At 38.1% G+C, this 18,153-nt stretch overlaps 2 protein-coding genes across 10 annotated transcripts in view; one reads left to right on the forward strand and one right to left on the reverse strand.

Annotated features, from left to right (window-relative positions):
* The window catches only part of NCOA6 (nuclear receptor coactivator 6), an 86,632-nt gene extending 75,661 nt beyond the window's left edge, over positions 1–10,971 (reverse strand). For 3 of the 9 annotated variants that reach the window (XM_032462152.1, XM_032462151.1, XM_032462150.1), the window contains exons 1-2: positions 10,766–10,969; positions 8,211–8,307 (exon numbers count right to left, since the gene is read on the reverse strand). The gene's annotated coding sequence lies outside the window, so the exon portion shown is untranslated. Of the gene's footprint in view, positions 1–8,210; positions 8,308–9,304; positions 10,467–10,765 lie in introns of those variants that run through there. The other 6 variants (XM_032462143.1, XM_032462145.1, XM_032462155.1 and 3 more) reach the window with 5 other exon arrangements.
* LOC116658005 (60S ribosomal protein L29-like) overlaps positions 1–18,153 on the forward strand; it is an 801,314-nt gene that overhangs the window by 514,868 nt on the left and 268,293 nt on the right. The gene's annotated exons all lie outside the window — the stretch shown is intronic.

The following is an 18,153-nucleotide window of genomic DNA, read 5'->3' on the forward strand; positions in this document are numbered from 1 at the left end:
TTTCAACAAATTTATACTGCTTTTGTAGTCTGAAAAGAAAATCCTATTTGCATATAATTTGTAACAGAAAAGAAATTGAATATGAAAAAAATCTATAATAGGAATGACAAAAAAATAGCTATTTAAAATTCATAAAGAACTGGTATATAAAAGTCCTTTTTGGTGGCTTTGTAAAACAACTTACGAATTAAGGATTTACCTCCATTTCAAAAAGAAAAATATAAGTTTTTTTTCTGTTTGGTTGGTTTTGGTTTTACTTGGGGGGCAGTAATTAAGTTTATGTATTTATTCTCAGAGGGGGTAGTACGGATTGAACCTAGGACCTCGTGCATGCTAAGCATGCGCTCTACACCCTCTCCCCAAAATAAGTTTTTGATTCAAGAGCTTTATGTTTTTTAGTTTTGTCTGCTTTGAATGCTTTTTAAAAACACAAACATGATTGATCACAAAATTCTGTCAAAAAAAAGTCCCTATATTATATAGTTGCAATCTGTTATCTTTTTTTGGCTAAAATAAATTTGATTTTAGCTATATTTTGAAACTTGAAATATACCTTTCATAACAAATGCACCATTTTTTGTTACACTGTACAAAATTTTAAAATGCACAGTACAAACTTAAAAGGAAAATACCAAATCTACACTGAACAAATGATATGAAAAATTAGTTCAAACAAGACTGAAAAATACTCTAATTGATAAAAATATATTTGCTAGTCACAAAAGAAAAAAAATACAACTTCACAATGGAGAGATCTGGCAATCACAACCTTAATCCTACGATCAGTTATCGTCAACAGTGGGACAACCAGACATTTGTGTATCTCATGATATGATGCAATGTGGAGAATATTTATTAAACACTTTTGCCAAAATGTTTTGCCAGAATCTAATCAAGTCTTAAACCTTCCAGTTTAGGGAAATACAAGAAATCAAGGAACAAGTTAAATGCCGCAAAGAAAACACTCCAGAATGTGGGACATTCAACATGAAAACTGCTCTGGTCTCAACAAACCAAAGCCATGGGCGCGGGGGGGGGGGGGGGGGGGGGGGGGGGGAGTGAGGGAGCAGATAAGAAATGGGCATTGTTCCAGGTTTTTAAAAAGACTAAAAACAACAACACACAAATGCAATCCATGGTTCTTAATTTGATTCCACTTCAAACAAGTCAGCCATAGAGGTCATGCAGACAACTTGAGAAACAAATACAGACTTAATGTTAGATAACATTAAAGTATTACTGAAAATTTTGTTGGGTGTGATAATGATATTATGATTATGTAGGAAAATGTTCTTATTTGTAAGAGATGCTTCCTGAAGTATTTAAAGGCACAGTATCATGACGTCTTTATTTTTAAAAGTTTAACATAAGTATATTAAGCATATGGCAACATGCTGAATAAGGGTGTTCAGTGTATTATTTCTGAGACGGTTTTGTTTTTGCGTGTTTGAAATTTTTCATAATAAAACATTTAAAATACCAAAACTCCCACAAAACTGTGAGGTACCACTATTATACTGGAAGAAAAAAAATTATAAAATCTAATAGTAACTAGTGGCCAGTCACAATATAAACTGGTAGTTATTCTAAAGAATAATCTAACAATATGGTTAAAAAGAGATACCCTTAGACCTAATTAAATTATTTTAGGGAATATATTCTAAGGAAAAAAATTAAAGGGAGAAAGATTTATAAAAAGATGTCACAGCAAGCAGTATAATTTAGAATTGCAAAACCAAAAATAAAAACAAACTGGAAACCACCCAAATGCCAAATAATTTTGATTATGTACTTAAACTTTGGTTATTAGGTATTCATTAAAAATGATAACTATATAGACATGTGGAAAAGTGTATCAATATATTGCCAAATGAAAAAAGATAATAAAAAACTATATGAAAGACTATGCATATGATGACTAAGAAGTTACATGTTTGTAATATTTAAACACAGTTTTTAAAAATTTCATGAAGATACTAGCTCCTAGAGAAAATAGGAACAATGCAAATATAGAATCAGGAAGAACTGCCTGGACACAAATAAGGCAAAGGACCCGAGCACTACTGTTGACCACAATTTGAATGAATATTCACAATCTGAATTCAGTCCTATTGTGGACAAAAGTCAACATAACCATCATTTAAAGGACACAGAAAAAAAGGGTATCACTGGCTTGGATAGTACACAATTCTCAATTCTTTCCATTAGTCAGATGTTTTAATAAGACGGAAGAACTGAAAACAGTTCAGAGAAAAATCAAGAGGTAAAAAAACAGGATGGAAAATGGGTGATTTTGAAGACAAGTTTGAAAGAAAATGAACAACATGATTATCAATACTTAAATCCATAGAGAGACTTTTGAATTGAATAGAGACCCTAAAAAGCTGATGTGTCTCAATGCCCACAGATGACTGACCACAAGACTAGTAAAACCCTCACTTGTCGTTGTAGTGTTTTTGTTTTTTAGGTAAGAGGCATTTCTTGACTGTCCTGGTGAAGTTACTGGCATAGGCAAATGAAGGAGGCTGGGTGTGTTGTATCACTGACCATCTATTTTTCTTCAGACTATTTACTTATCCATGATCACTTCATCATAAAATCTCCCTACAGCTTGGGTTAGTTATCCAAAGTTTGAATTAGTTATCTACTATTTCAAAATTCTGCAGCTACCTACACACTACCTACTTCGCAGCATTCAAATATCCTAGATCAGGCATCTAGGATCCCAACAAATTAATCCGGTTTCATCTCCCCACAACTCCTCAACATACCAGCAAACCAGACTTCTCTGTTTTATTTTCTAAATATTCCTTATGCTTTCCATCATTCCCTTGGGTATTCTCTCTTTAACTCATCTCATTGCAATTTTACCCTTGAATTTATTTAGTAAATTTTAATTTAACACTTTTGTATCATGCCACCTGTTTTAAGTTGAATTGTGTCCCCTTAAAAGATATGTTAAAGTCTTAACCTCCAGTACCACAGATCATGACCTGATTAGCAACAGGATCACTACAGACGCAATTAATTAAGATGAGGTCATACTGGAGTAGGGTAGGCTTTCAATCCATTGTGACTGGTATCCTTATATTAGGGAAATTTGGACACAAAGACAGAGACACAGAGAGAATGTCATGTGAAAACAGAGGCAGAGATTGAAGTGATATAGTTGCAAACTAAGAAATGTGAAGAATTGATGGAAGCTAGGAAGAGGCAAGTTTCCTGGAAGGCAGAAACTATTTATCAATTGTATACACCTCTCAACACTGGTAGGTAGTCAACATATATTGTCTTTTGTAATCAATTTTTTTTCTCCATAGTTAATTATTCTGATAGTAATGGTTCTGAGTCAGTTATCTCCACACACACTGAAGAGCTAAACACAACCTAAAAGAACTCAGTTGAAGGGTTGTTCTCTTTAGGATCCCTAGATTCAAATTTACTTGTATTCATTGTATCAATATATCTCACATTGATATGTGCATGTGTTTATATACACATACTACTGAATGCTGATATCTACAATGGGAAAGAATGTTTATTTAACAAATCCATTATTTATGCTCTGTTGATCTGTCTTATTAAGTCTAGTCAAATGCTGGTTTACCTAAAAATCTCACCTATACTGGTATTTGATATTTCAGTGTCTTTGAATGTTTCCAAATGTTTGAATTTTTTATATCTGTATTTTATAGAAGGGACACAGCCTTACTTCCATATAACATTTAAAATTATAGCAAAGGACCTAACCTTTTGAGCAATTTCCCTGAGTGAAATCCAAAACAGGAATCTGATTCACAAATTTACGACTATTTCTTCCTGGGAGAGGCTGCTGCTCTCTGGTCTTTAGAAAACGTACATAAATGGTACTAAGGAACTAATATTCAACAAGTTCAGTATCAGTAAAGAAGCTGGTTAATGGGAACTTTTGCTGCCTCTTTGTGTGTGTGGGGGGGGATTTCCAGCTAGTCAATGTTAAATACAAACCTAAATATTTTTTAAAGTATGAACACTCTCTGAATTTGGTGACCATTAGTATTATTAAAACTAACATAGTTTTCCCCCCAGGTTTATTGAGATATAAATGACATATAACATTGCATAGGTTTAAGATGTACAACAAGATAGATACACATAAATATTTCAAAATGATTATCACAATAAGGTTAGTGATAATCCACCTCACAAAATTAGCAATTTTTGTGTGTATGGGGAGAACATTTAAGATCTATTCTCTTAGCAACTTTCAAGTATATAATACAGTACTGTTAACTATAGTCACCATGCTATACATTAGATTCCCCAAACTTATTCATACTATAACTGAAAGTTTATACCTTTGACCCACATATCCCCTTTTCCCCTACCTCCTAGTCTCTGACAGCCACCATTCTACTCTGTTCCTATGAGTTTGGCTTTTTAACTGATATAATTAATATTAAATGATTGTTAATATTCTAACTGACATAGAATATACAATTCTTTACAAGTTAAAAAAAGATGTGGATGAGGCCTTTCGCTTTACATGATTTATATATAAAATACACTTATCACCAAATTCTAGAGCTGCATTACTCCCTCCAACAAAGCCACAGTCCTCCCTTTATGTACACATCTATATATACCTCTATATTAATTAACTCAGCAAATGTTTATTGAGCTCCTAAGCAGCCACCTTAAGTCCTTTTTAGAATAAGGTGAGGTAGAAAAAGATTAAATTTTTAAAAATAAATAAATGTGCCAGACATTATGTAAGTAGACACTGGAGCTGAAGTAAGGGAAAGAGAGACAGAAAGATGCAGGTCCAGTCCTTAAGGAACAATCAGTCTGGTAAGGAGGGAGAGAGTAAATTAGTTCCATCTCTCTCCTTTCTCCCCATGCTGCTCCTATACTTCATGACCAGGCTTACTTTCCTAATGTACAGATTTTATGATGTTACCATACAGCCAAGAAATTTTGATGACTCCCCATTACTTAATCAATTCCAAACTTCTCAGCCTATAAGTGAAAGGATTCAAAGCCTCCCATGTATAGTATGCAGAGACTAAGAACACAGGCTTTGGATTCAAATTCATTCTCTATCAATTGTTAGTTCTATTTCTCATTTTTTGTATCTATAAAAAGGGGGGGGGGAATAGTGCCTATCTCACAGGGTTGTTGTGAGGAGCACGTGAAATACTATTTATAAAATGCATGGCACATTATCTGGCAAATAGTATGCATGTAAAAAAATGTGACTCACTACTATTATTATTGCTGTTGTTCAATCTCCCTGTCCAGCCTCTACTTCAATAACAGCCTTGTAATAATCCTGTTCACCAACCAAACCAGACTCTCTACTACCTCCGAAACATTCATCTCTACACTCATGCTTTCATTCAACCTGCAAAATACTGTCTCATCTCCAAGTATTAAGATCCTAACCATTTTTGGCAGCCCTGCTTAAAAGGCCACCTCTTTCAGGTACCATTCTCTGATATCTCAGCTTCATAACATGTTATATATGCCCCACATGACACTGTGACCTTGCCTAGATTCGTCCTTTTTTCTGCAGAGTTCTAGCCCAATGTCCATGGAAGGGCTCAACAAATTTTTGAAAGATGAATGAATCCCTGTATTTCCTCTCTGTTATACAAATGCTCTCTTGGAAAACAGCTCCACATCACAAACAAAAAGATCTCTTATGTAGTGGTTCATATAGCTGGCCAGCTAGTTTTCTATCACTAATGTGGTCATTTCTAATACAGTACCCAGCACATAGTAGATGTCTAAATATTCAGTGACTTGAATTTCATCTCATCTTTTAATTTCAATAATAAATTTATTCATTATGATAAAAAATGACTCAGCCTTCAAAACAGATTTTAGTTTTTACCTGCCCACAAACTCACCTGTCAACTTCTGGCCATCCTGACCATTTCTCATCCCAATAGATCATTTATTGGTTTAAGAGAAATAATATTGAAAACTTCAGTAAAGTTAAAAGTAGAAAATCAAATGCCTATAGGGTGATAAAGTAAATAAGCAAAGCAAGAGAGTAGTGAGGACTGCAGAGAACTAGGAAATGCACACCCTATCTAAAGGCTGCAACTTGTATTGCTGTGAAAGAGTATGGGCTTGCTGTTGATAGATCTTCCAATTTTTCAAGATAAGTCAGAAACTTGTGTAAAATTTTGGAGGATAACAGCTCAGCAGTAGAGTCTGTGCTTAGCATGCATGAGGTCCTGGGTTCAATTGATTAAAAAGAAAATCGTAAAAGCCAAACAAAACAGGTCAAATCCAACTACAGGCTGCCAGTTTGCATCCTCCACTACAGAAGTTCTCTGCAAAAGTGATAGGGCGGGAGGAGTTCCACTCCAGCAGATAGTCTAAGGCAGCAGCTAACTTAAGCAGCAACCTGAAGCATCTTCTGAAACACTTAGCTCTCAACCATACTGTTTTGATCTGAAAACTAAATTAATTCTACAATTGTGTTGAGCATATTGAGCTTCTATTCTGTGCCTGGTGCAAGGAATCAGAAATGATCAATAAGGCTAAATAACAGTTAACACTGTTGAGCATTTTCTAGACACCACATTGCTCTACACATGTTATATGAATTAACCCAATCCTCACAACAACTCTGTGAGATAAATACTATTATCTTTATTTTAAAGATGAAGAAACTGAGGCACAAAGAGGTTATGCAACTTGTTCAAGGTCACACAGTTAGCAAGCAGTGGAGCTGGAAACAGGACCTCAGATAGACTTCACTAGAGTTCACAATTTGAAAACAAGTGCCATTCAATAAATGATGCTGGGATAATTAATCATACATAGGAAAAGATGAAATGACCCTACCTCACACCACACACAAGAGTCAATTCCAGATAGATCAGACACCTAAATATCAAAGATGAAACAGTAGAGATTCAAAAAGATAATACAAAGAATAATTTCAAAATCTTGGGGACAGAAAAGATTGATAAATTTGTCTTTATTAAAATTCAGAACTTCTTTTTAACAAAACACAACCTAAAGAGCTTTAAAAGATTGGCAACAAACTGGGAAACGGTATCTGTAATATATATAACAAAGGATTAACAATCAGAAAATACAAAGAAATCTTTTCAAAAAGACAACCCAGTAGAAAAATGGCAAAACAAGCCCCAGCAGGGCCCAAATGTAAAAACCTGGCACTAACCACACTTGTCACACAGAGGACCCCAAACAGTAGACCTTTGCATCACTGACCAATATAAAATATTCAGGAGTCTATGTCATGCTGCAGATACATAGAGCATGGAGGACTCAGCCAGAAAGACAATGCCAAGACAGTCTCCATCATATGGGTACTGGATGGCAAATCAGAAGTTTAACATCCAACATTCAGACACACAGATCAGGAATTGGCAAATCTATTTGGAAAAGGACCAGAAAGTAAATATTTTCAGCTTTGTGAGCTATATATTCTCTGTCACAACTACTCAACTCTGCCATTGGTGGTGTGAAAATAGCCAAAGACAATGTGTAACTGAATGACTGTGCCTGTGTTGCAATAAAACTTATTTATGTAAATAGGTGGTCGAACAGATTTGACCCAGGCACCACAGCTTGCCAACCCCTGACAGAGATAGCTATGATTTTCCTACATTTTAAGAATACCTTCCCAGTCTTGTACAGCTGACACCTCTGATTTCCTTAAGCAATAAACAACATCACACTTGACAGCTTTGCAATGGCTTCCAAAAGTCTATTAAGAGACCAAAACACATCTTCTCCCTTATAATCTGTGACAATTCTCACTTATTTTCTTTTTACCATTTTTTAAACCTCTTTGGCAGCCACCATCCCAAACTAGAAATCTAAAAACTTCCCCTACTCTCTCACTACTCACAATGTTAATTATATCAGTATCTGAAAATTGTAACTCTGTTCAAAGCTCACAGCTTCTGTCTTAGTTCAGGACCTCGTCCTTCCCTGCTCTCCAGTCAACCCTCCCTCTGAAAAACATCCATTTACCTGCTAAAAATTAAACCCCATTATAATTCTACTACTTGAAAACCTTGAATCCCTCTCTATCAACTAAGGATTCAATCCAAATTCCTTAGCAAGATCCTTCACAACCGGGTTCCAAATAATCTTCCCAGTCTCACCTCCAATCATTCTTTCATACACACACTATGCACCAGCCATACTAAATTATATTCCCTGAAAACGCATGTCCTTACCTGAAGGCTCTTCTCTTCCAACTCTGCATCTGGCAAACTCCTCTACCCTTCAGGACATGTCTCAAGTGCCACTGGTTCACAAAATCTTCCCTGATTCCTAGAACAGAGATATGACCACCTCTGTGTCCTTAGAACCTCTGATAACTCTCCTTCAGCATTTACCATCCTGAACTATCATTGTTTATATGCCCACTTCTCTTATGGGATTAAATATCTAAAGCGAAAAGACCCTGTCCTGTCTTAAAGACCTCTGAATCCTCAGAGCCTAGCATAATGGTTGACGAAAGTAGATGTCTCAGTGCACAGTAAATGTCTGCTGAATAGTGGTTTCTTAACCTGGGGTCCACAGACAGAATTTGGGAGGCAGTCTACGGACTTGGATAGGAAAAAAATTGCCTCTTTATTTTCACTAAGCTCTCTAACTGAAAGTCACCATTTTCTTCAAATACGAATGCAGGCAATAACCATTCTGGTATTAGCAGTATCTGTGACTCTGCCACAGTAATCACAGATATCTTTATATCATAATATAATTGTTGCAAATATCTTAAAGAATTATTTATGTTCATCAAGTCTTTAAAATTATAATTATCAGACCCACCACTAAATCTGATTTCTTAATTTGCTGATAAATAAGTATATCTATATTACTATATCACAATTTGTGTATTTTGGTACATGTATTTCAGTCGAATTGGTTTCTCTATAATCCAATGTATTTTGCTTTATGCAATTAAAAATATTATTCTGAGAGGGATCAATAAGCTTTGCTTGATGCTAAAGGGGCTGATAGCACAAACAAGGTTAGGCCTTCCTGCATTAGAAACACCCAGGACAAATAAGTTGTTTTATATACATATTGAACATATATTGAAAATCTTATTGCTATGAACATCCTCCTAATCTTTTTGTTCAAGTCCTTTTTGATTACGTGGGAGCTCTGGGACTACTATACCATGATTGATTTGCATAGTTTCCCTCATTTCCTTCAATCATAGCCCATGGGGACTTTGAACTCTTCTCTATTATGATTAAACTTCAATTAAAGTTTGGTATGATAGAGACCCTGGGTCTCTACCATTGTTCACTGTTACCTTTTTAGGTTTTCTGTGTCCCTCTGCTGTACAGTAAACATATAGAAGAGAAGGAGCATCTCTGAAAACTAGAAAGTTGGAAGTCAAAAGGGTCCAGAAGATAACTTCTTTGCACAAATGGAGGTGCACTAGAAATTATCAAATAGCTGGTTACCTATACTTTTTTGTATCCCCCTCAGCTTTTGTACTTGAACTCATTACAAAAACAAAATTAATTCATAGTTCTTTGATGTACGCTGCCATGCTTGACTTCTTAATACTTTTCTCTCAGCTAGCAAATTCCTCTAAGGCAGTGTGTTGAATGTGAAGGCAGCAGGCCTGAGTTCCAGTATCCCTTCTGCCACTAACTGGTAAGATGTTGAGAAGGCAACTTTACCTTTCTGTGTCTCAGTTACAATCACTACAAGATCTGGAATCGCTACATGCTCTAATGTCTTTATAGTTTTTACACATTCAATCCTCTTCATTCTCAACGGCTTCAAAAACGCCTTTCTGATGACCTCCCCAGGTGACCCTGCTCTTAAAACAGGGGCTGTCCCCTTCCTGGGAAGACACCTTGGGTCACCGCCCACAAACAGGCTCAGTCCCTCCTTTTAAAGACACACACAAACTCCCTAAGTTGACGGAGGCTCTCTCTCTTCTTGTCAACCAGTACCACTCTGGACCCTTTTTGCTGACCAGGTCCTGCATCCAAACCTCAGTCCTTCTTTTCTCGCTTCCTCATCAAAGCCTTCCTTTTTCCTGTTGCTCTCCTCCATAAGGAATGGAGGATCCTGGGGACACCCACTCCTCAGTCCCTTGAGAGTTATACAGACTTGCCCCGCGACTCTGAGCACTGCCCCAATCTGATACCCCCGTCTGTACCTAAAGGGCCCCAATTTCTAATCAACCCTCTCACCACCACCTCAAAGAACTGTCCCAGCCCTGACAGCCTGAGCTCGGATCCCACGCCCCACCGGGCCCTACCTACTTGGGGTCCTAAACACCGCCCACAGCCTAACCCTGCTCCATGTCTTGTCCCACGAGCCCCACAGATCCCGACCCCGGTTCCGTTTGGACCTAGCGTCCTCTCGCCGCAACCCCGGCCACGACCCCACGCCCGGCTCCCGCCAGTTCCTCGGGCCTGGAGCGCCACCCCGTGCAGACCCCGGCTGGCCCAGCACTCCCTCCGTGCCCCAGACCCCGCGTCCCACACCCTCCCCACCCGGACTGTGCCCCGCTCCTCCAGCGCCCCCGCCCGCAGGCCCAGGGCCCGCTCCCCAACATGGCGACGGGGACACGAGCGCGGCGGGCGGGGCGGCTCCGGGCCGGGCCCTCACAGGGGCTATGCTCCACTGTCGGCCGGCGCCATTTTCCCGCGCCGGGCCCGGGCGGCGCCTCCTTCTAGCCGAGCCAGCCGAGCCGGCACCTTGGACGCCCGGCGGGCCCACCCCTTACGGGCCCGCGTCGCCGTCACCTCACCTGAGCGCGGCCCCAGCCCTCTCGGGCGGGCCTCGGAGCACCGGCCCGGGCCGTGCGTGCCCGCGGCCCTCCGTGTGTCCGCCCGTCCGTCTTCGTGTGTGCCCGTCAGTCCGGCCGTCGGCGCCCGGCCGCCCGCAGCCCGACCCGGCTGGGCCTCAGGGAGCCGGCGGGGAGGGGGATGGGCCGGACCGGGCCAGAGAGGGAGGGGGAGGGAGGGAGAGAGGGAGGGAGCGCGGGAGGGGGCGGGACAGACCTGGGGGCGGGGCCTTGGCCACGTGACCAAACGTCTCAGGGACCGCGAGGCCGAGCGTGCGCCGGCTCACTTGGGTGCAGAGCTTAGAACTCGGGACTGTTAGATATATGTGTCTCCTGGCGCTGTAATATCGCCAGTGGTTGCTGCCGCCACTTTGGAGTCATTGCACATTTCTATAGGAGCCCTCTAGCCAAGTATCCTTGGGCAAGTCAACTCTCCAAGCTTCCGTTTATGCACCTGAAATGTGGGGATAATAATAGTGTTTGGAAAGAGGAAATGAGGGAAGACATGGAAAGCACTTGGCACAGTGCCTGACACATAGTCTAATAACGTTAATGGTGATATAGACAACTTTAGCCTTTATTATTTGCCTATAAGTCCCTCTCTACTTTTTCCCACCACCATTACCCTAGCAAGCTCCGTAGGTACAAAGGAGTGTGGCCCCCTCCACTCTCCCCAAATGTAGGGAGGCTTTCCCAGCACTGGACTTAATGTGTATCATACAGGCCTGAATTCCCATCTGGCTTTTGCACTTAATAGCTGTGTGATTTTCTTTGCCTCTGAACCTCAGCTTTCTCATCTGTAAAATGGGAGTTAAGGGTCTATTACGAGCACCACATTAGGTAGATGAGCTGGTGGGTTGTTAGCTGATTGCATAGCACAGGCATACTGGTCTCATCTAAGAAAAAGGGATAGGAGTCCTTTCACTCCCCAAATATTTATTAAGCACACACTCTGTGCTTGGATTGGTGCAGTAGCCATCTAAGGCCTTTTCACATTCTCCCTGGCTCCACTCAAATCTATTCTCCACCCTACTGTTAGAGTAATGTTTCTAAGTCAGAAATCTATTCACGTCTCTCCCCTATTTAAAACTATTTGATGGTTCCAAGTTGCTCTTAAGATAAAGGCCAAATAGCTGTCTCACTGTTGTCCTTCCCACATCTCCAGACTTATCTCAGGGCCCTCTTCCCTTCTCTCTGGGCTGTAACTACATTGATCTTCACACATTGTACTTCCTCTCTTCTCAGGACCCTTGCACATGCTGATCCCTCTGCCTGAAATGCTCCCCACTTAAATAATTCATCAGCCTTCAGATCCCAGCTCAAACATCACTAACCCAAGGATACCTTCCTTGAGGATTCTCCAGATAGGTTTTCTTACTCATAGGTTTTCTTACTCATCCTCAATAGGATGCACTAAGTTGTTTAATTCCTGTCTTCACCACTACACTTTGGGCCCCATTAGGAGAGAGACTTTAACCACCTTGTTTACCTATGTTTCCTCAGTACATAGCACAGTGCCTGACACAGAGGAAACCTTCAATAAATATTTGCTGTGTGTGAATCCTGAGTACTGTGCTGGTGCTGGGCCCAGAGGGGCAGAGAAAAATAAAATGAACCACAGGTGGCCAAAGGGGCACCTCAGACACTTGAGCCCATAAAGTTAACACCAAAAGGATTTACAACAGCCTGAGAAATAAATTCAAAAATTTTTTTCTTTTAACTTTTAAAAAGCAAGATATAATTTAGGTACAAGAAAATGCAAACATTTTACATGTATACCTAATAACTTTCACCTACGTTCCTGTGTTACCACCACCTAGATCAAGTTAGGGAATTATCAACCCAGAATTTGTCCCCCACCCAAGTCAATTCTTGCTCCCCAGAGGTAACTACTATTATTCTAAGTTCTAGACCATAGGTCAACTTTGGCAATTCTTGAACTTCTTATAAATAAATGAACATGTACTCTTTTGTATTAGCCTGGAAATCTGATATAATCAAAGAGTGACTCTTTGGATAATGATACAATTAATGAATTACTTGATTGACTAATTAATCTGAAATACTGAATGAGAAACTCTGGTTATTATATCCTACAGAGACAAGGATTCTGCCAAAAGCCAGCCCAGAGACTATGACATCATCAACACACCTCCAAGTCTCACAAAAATTTCTAAAGGTAAGAAAGCTCTGAAAGATTCTAGAAACTCAGCAACAACAAAAATCCAATTTAAAACTTGGTGAAGGACCTGAATAGACATTTCTCTAAAGAAGACATACAAATGGCCTATAAGCACATGAAAAGACATTCCACATCACTAGTCACTGGGCAATGCAAATCAAAAACGCAATAAGACCACTTCACTCATATGGAATGAATTCTATGAATTCAATTCATTAGTAATAGAATGGCTATTATTAAAAAACACACACTCAAAACAAAATCACAAGTGTTGGTGAGGATATGGAGAAATTGGAACACTTACGTGTTGCTGTTGGGAATGTAAATGGTTCAGCAGCTGTGGAAAACAGTTTGAAGTTTCCTCAAAAAGTTACATATAGAATTACCATATGATCCAGCAATCCCACTTCTGGATATTTACCCCTAAAAAGTAGAAACAGGGACTTGAACAGATATTTGTACACCCATGTTTATAGCAGCATTATTCACCATAGCCAAAAGTGGAAGCAACCCAAGTGTCTGTCAGATGAATGGATAAGCAAAATGTGGCATATACAAATGATGGAATATTATTCAGCCTTAAAAAGGAAGGAAACTTTGACACATGCTGTAACATGGGTGAACCTTGAAGATACTATGCTAAGTGAAATAAGCCAGTCACAAAAGGACAAATACTATCTGATTCCTCTTATATTAGATTCCTAGAGTAGTCAGTTCATAGAGACAGAAAGTAGGATACTGATTGCCAAGTACTGAAGAGAGGGAGTAATGGATGGTTACTATTTCAGGAGTACAGAATTTCAGTTGGGGAAGATAAAAAAATGTTCTGGAGATGGATAGTGGTAATGGTTGCACAATAATGCCACAGAGCTATACACTTAAAAATAGTTAAAATGGCAAATTTTATGTTATATAATTTTACCATAATTAAAAAATATATACCAGAACCTAAGCCAATATCTTCATTTTTTTAACCTTGTTATCCCTGTCCTTAAATCAAAGGTTAGAGGTTTTCCTGGGATTGGCAAGAATGCAGGGAGTTGCATTCAGGGGCCCACTTGGGCACCTACATATCCCATAGGTGAAAGTAGCAGGAGCATAGGTAACATAGATATTTGTTGCCCACAGGAAGGCAGCAAAGAACAGAAACAGGCCATGAACTGGCACTAAGTATAGCACAGTGATTACAAGACTGAGCTCTGAAGCCAAAATTCTCAAGTTCAGATTCTAGCTCTGTCATTTATTAGCTATGTATCCTTGGATAAGTCCAAACTTCTTGTTATGCAGATGAGGAAACTGGGACCGAAAGGAGAAAAATGACTTGTCCTACAGGGTTCAAAGCATTTTCTTCTCTAGTTTCTTCTTTTTTAATCCTTACATGTTTTTCCTTTTGTTTTGTATTCCTAATAGACTATAAGCTCCCCAAAGAAAGTATTTTTGAAATATCATTCCTTGTAATATAACTTAAATTTTTGTGCTACAGTTGCCTCATCTGTAAAGTGCAGATAATGGGTACTGTACAGATAGGGATTAGAGGATTAAATGAATTAGTAGATATAAAATGTTTAGGAGAGTGCCTTGCACCTCTGATGGCCTGAACAATCAGCACATTAATGGAGGCTTCTGAAAAGGTTATCGGCTGTTTCACAGAATGTTTTGAGCTAGAAAAGTAGTCCTAAGACATCCAGGATTGTTCTGGATTCAGACTTAGGTAAAGAAAAAGCAAATCAATTATTCTTTGATGTAAAGAATTTGATTGGCATTTATTGAACTTCTACTTTCATATGTTTGTCCAAATAAGCTTAAGCTTTGCAGTGATACAACTAATAGTGAATACTTGAACCATGTCTTTAAGAATAACATCAGACAGGAAAAAAAGAAAAACGTAATGAGTGTCAGCACTCTACTATTTGCAGGGTTTGTCACTGAAGTGCCAAATGGTGAGGTTATTACATTCAGATAGGAAAGTTGTTTCTTGCAGGAGCATGTCACATCTAAGCGGGTACCACTCACTGGTAGACATTGTAATGTATTGCTTTGCTGTGGCAATGTACCAGTAGATGGCAGTAAAGTGCCTTGTTGTTACAAAATCCGCTCCACAATTTTCAGACAATAGGAAATAAAGTGTCTTGAAGAGAGGTCACTTCTACTTTGCATTAAGGCTTAATATGGGCAAGCAATGGCTTGCTCTTAGAAAAAAAAAGATTGAAAAATAGAGTAATAACTATACAATGAAAAAAATGGAAGAGTATCAAGAAGTTATCACAAAAATAGGAGCAATCGTCTTGGGACTTAAAAGCCTGTTTTCAAAGATATTCTGAAAATCTTAAGTTTTTTATTAGAATATAACATAAAGACATAAAAATACACAAATTATAAGTGTAAAGCCTGATGAATTTTCAAAGAAAAGGAACACACATGTCTAACCAACACCCAAATCAAGAAATAGAACATTAGCCCCACAAAAGCCAATTTGTTCTCCCTTTCCAGTCATTTACCCTCAACAGTAAACAGTATCCTGACTTCTAATTTCATAGATTAGGCTCACTGAGTGTTGAACTTTATATAAATGGAATCATACAAAAAGTGCTATTTTGCATCTGGCTTCTTTTGCTCAGTTTTGAGTTTTTTGAGATTCATATTGGTGTATGTAGTTGTAGTTTGTTCCTTTTCATTGTTACATACATTTCATTATTTGAATATATCACAATTTATCCATTCTCCTGATGATGAGCATTTCAGTTTCCACTTTAGGTCTATTTTTAATGGTACTACTATGACCATTCTTGCCCTTGACTTTGGATGAACATGTGTGTAATCTTCTGTCAGATATATACCTACAGCTAGGATTGCTGGGTCATAAAGTTTGCATGTCTTCAGCTCTCATTGATATTGGCGAATCCTTTCTCTACTTAAAACAGCTTTATTGAGATATAATTCACATACCACACAATTCACTCATTTAAAGTGTACAATTCAATGTTTTTTTTTAGTATCATCACAGATAAGTCCGACCACAGATAAGTCCGACCACCATCAGTTAAATTTTTAGAACATTTTCATCATCAAAAAGGAACCCTGTACCTTTTAGATATTGCCCTCCTCCCAATCCCCCATTTTCCCTTTCATAAGCAACCACTAATTTGCCTTCTGTATATATTTGCCTATTTTTTGATACACTGTATAAGTAGAATCATACAATATGTGACCTTTTGTGTCTGGCTATTTTCACTTAGCATAACGTTTTCATGTTGTAGCCTCTGTCTGTATTTCATTCCCTTTTAAGGCTGAATATTTCATCGTATGAACATACCACTTTTTGTTTAGCCATTCATCCGTTAATGGACATTTGTATGTCTTCTTTGGAGAAATGTCTTTTCAGGTCCTTTGCCCATCTTTTAATTGAGTTGTTGAACTGTAAGTGTTCTTTATACATTCTGGGTACTAGATACTTATCAGATAATGTGATTGCAAACATTTTTCTCATTTTTGGGTTGTCTTTTCACTCTTTTTTTTTTATTGAAGTATAGTTGATTTACAAGTTTGTGTTAGTTTCTGGTGTACAGCAAGGTGATTCAGTTACACATATATTACATATTTTTTCATATTCTTTTCTATTATAATTTATTACAGGATATTGAATATAGTTTTCTGTGCTATACAGTAGGACCTTGTTTATTTATTTTATATATAGTATTTTGTATCTGCTAATCCCAAACTCCTAATTTATTCCTCCCTCACTTTTTCCTTTGGTAACCATGTTTGTTTTCTATGTCTGTGAGTCTGTTTCTGTCTTGTAAATAATTCATTTGTGTTATATTTTAGATTCCACATATAAGTGATATCAGGTAGTATTTGTCTTTCTCTTTCTGACTTACTTCACTTAGTATGGTAATCTCTAGGTCCATCCATGTTGCTGCAAGTGGCATTATTTCATTCTTTGTTATAGATGAGTAGTATTCCACTGTATATATAGACCAAATATTCTTTATCCATTCATCTGTCAATGGATATTTAGGTTGCTTCCATGTCTTGGCAATTGTAAATAGTGCTGCTATGAACATTGGGGTGCATGTATCTTTTCAAATTAGAGTTTTCTCTGGATATATGCCCAGGAGTGGAATTGCTGGGTCATATGGCAACTCTATTTTTATGTTTTTAAGGAACTTCCATGTTTTCTATAGTGGCTGCACCAATTTGCATTCCCATCAACAGTGTAGGAGGGTTCCCTTTTCTCTACACTTTCTCCAGCATTTGTTATTTGTAGGCTTTTTAATAATGGCCATTCTGACTGGTGTGAGGTGGTACTTCATTGTGGTTTTGATTTGCTTTTCCCTGATGATTAGCAATGTTAAATATCTTTTCATGTGCCTTCTCACCATCTGTGTGCTTCTTTGGAGAAATGTCTATTTAGGTCTTCTGCTCATGTTTTGATTGGGTTGTTTTGTTTTTTTGTGATTAAGTTGTATGAGCTGTTTGTATATTTTGGAAGTTAAGCCCTTGTCAGTCACATCATTTGCAAATACTTTCTCCCAGTTCATAGATTGTCTTCTCATTTTGTTTATGGTTTCCTTTGCTGTGCAAAAGCTTCTAAGTTTGGTTAGGTCCCATTTGTTTATTTTTGCTTTTTCTTCTATTGCCTTGGAAGACTCACTCTCTTGATAATGCCCTTCGATGCACAAAAATGTTTAATTTTGATGTAGTTTATTTCTTTGTTTTTTGTGCTTTTAGTGTCATATCTAAGAAACCATTGGCAAATCCAAAATCATGAAGATTTACTTCGATGTTTCTTTCTATGAGTTTTATAGTTTTAGCAGTTACATTTAGGTCTTTGATCCATTGTGAGTTACTTTTTGTATGTGGTGTGAGCTAAGGGTCAAACTTCATTCTTTTCAATGTGAATATTTAGTTGTACCAACATCGTTTGCTGAAGAGACTATTCTTTTTCCATTGAATCATCTTGGCACCCTTGTGAAAAATCAGTTGACCATAGATATATGGGTTTATTTCTGGACTCCCAATTCTACTCCATTAATATGTTCATTCTCATGCCACTAGCACACTGTTTTAATTACTGTAACTTTGTAGTAAGTTTTTCTAAACACCTTTATTGTGGTATGATTCCTGTAGAGTAAACTACACATATTTCAGATGTACAATTTGATGAATT

This window comes from Camelus ferus, chromosome 19 (assembly GCF_009834535.1).
Source record: "Camelus ferus isolate YT-003-E chromosome 19, BCGSAC_Cfer_1.0, whole genome shotgun sequence".
NCBI lineage: Eukaryota > Metazoa > Chordata > Mammalia > Artiodactyla > Camelidae > Camelus > Camelus ferus.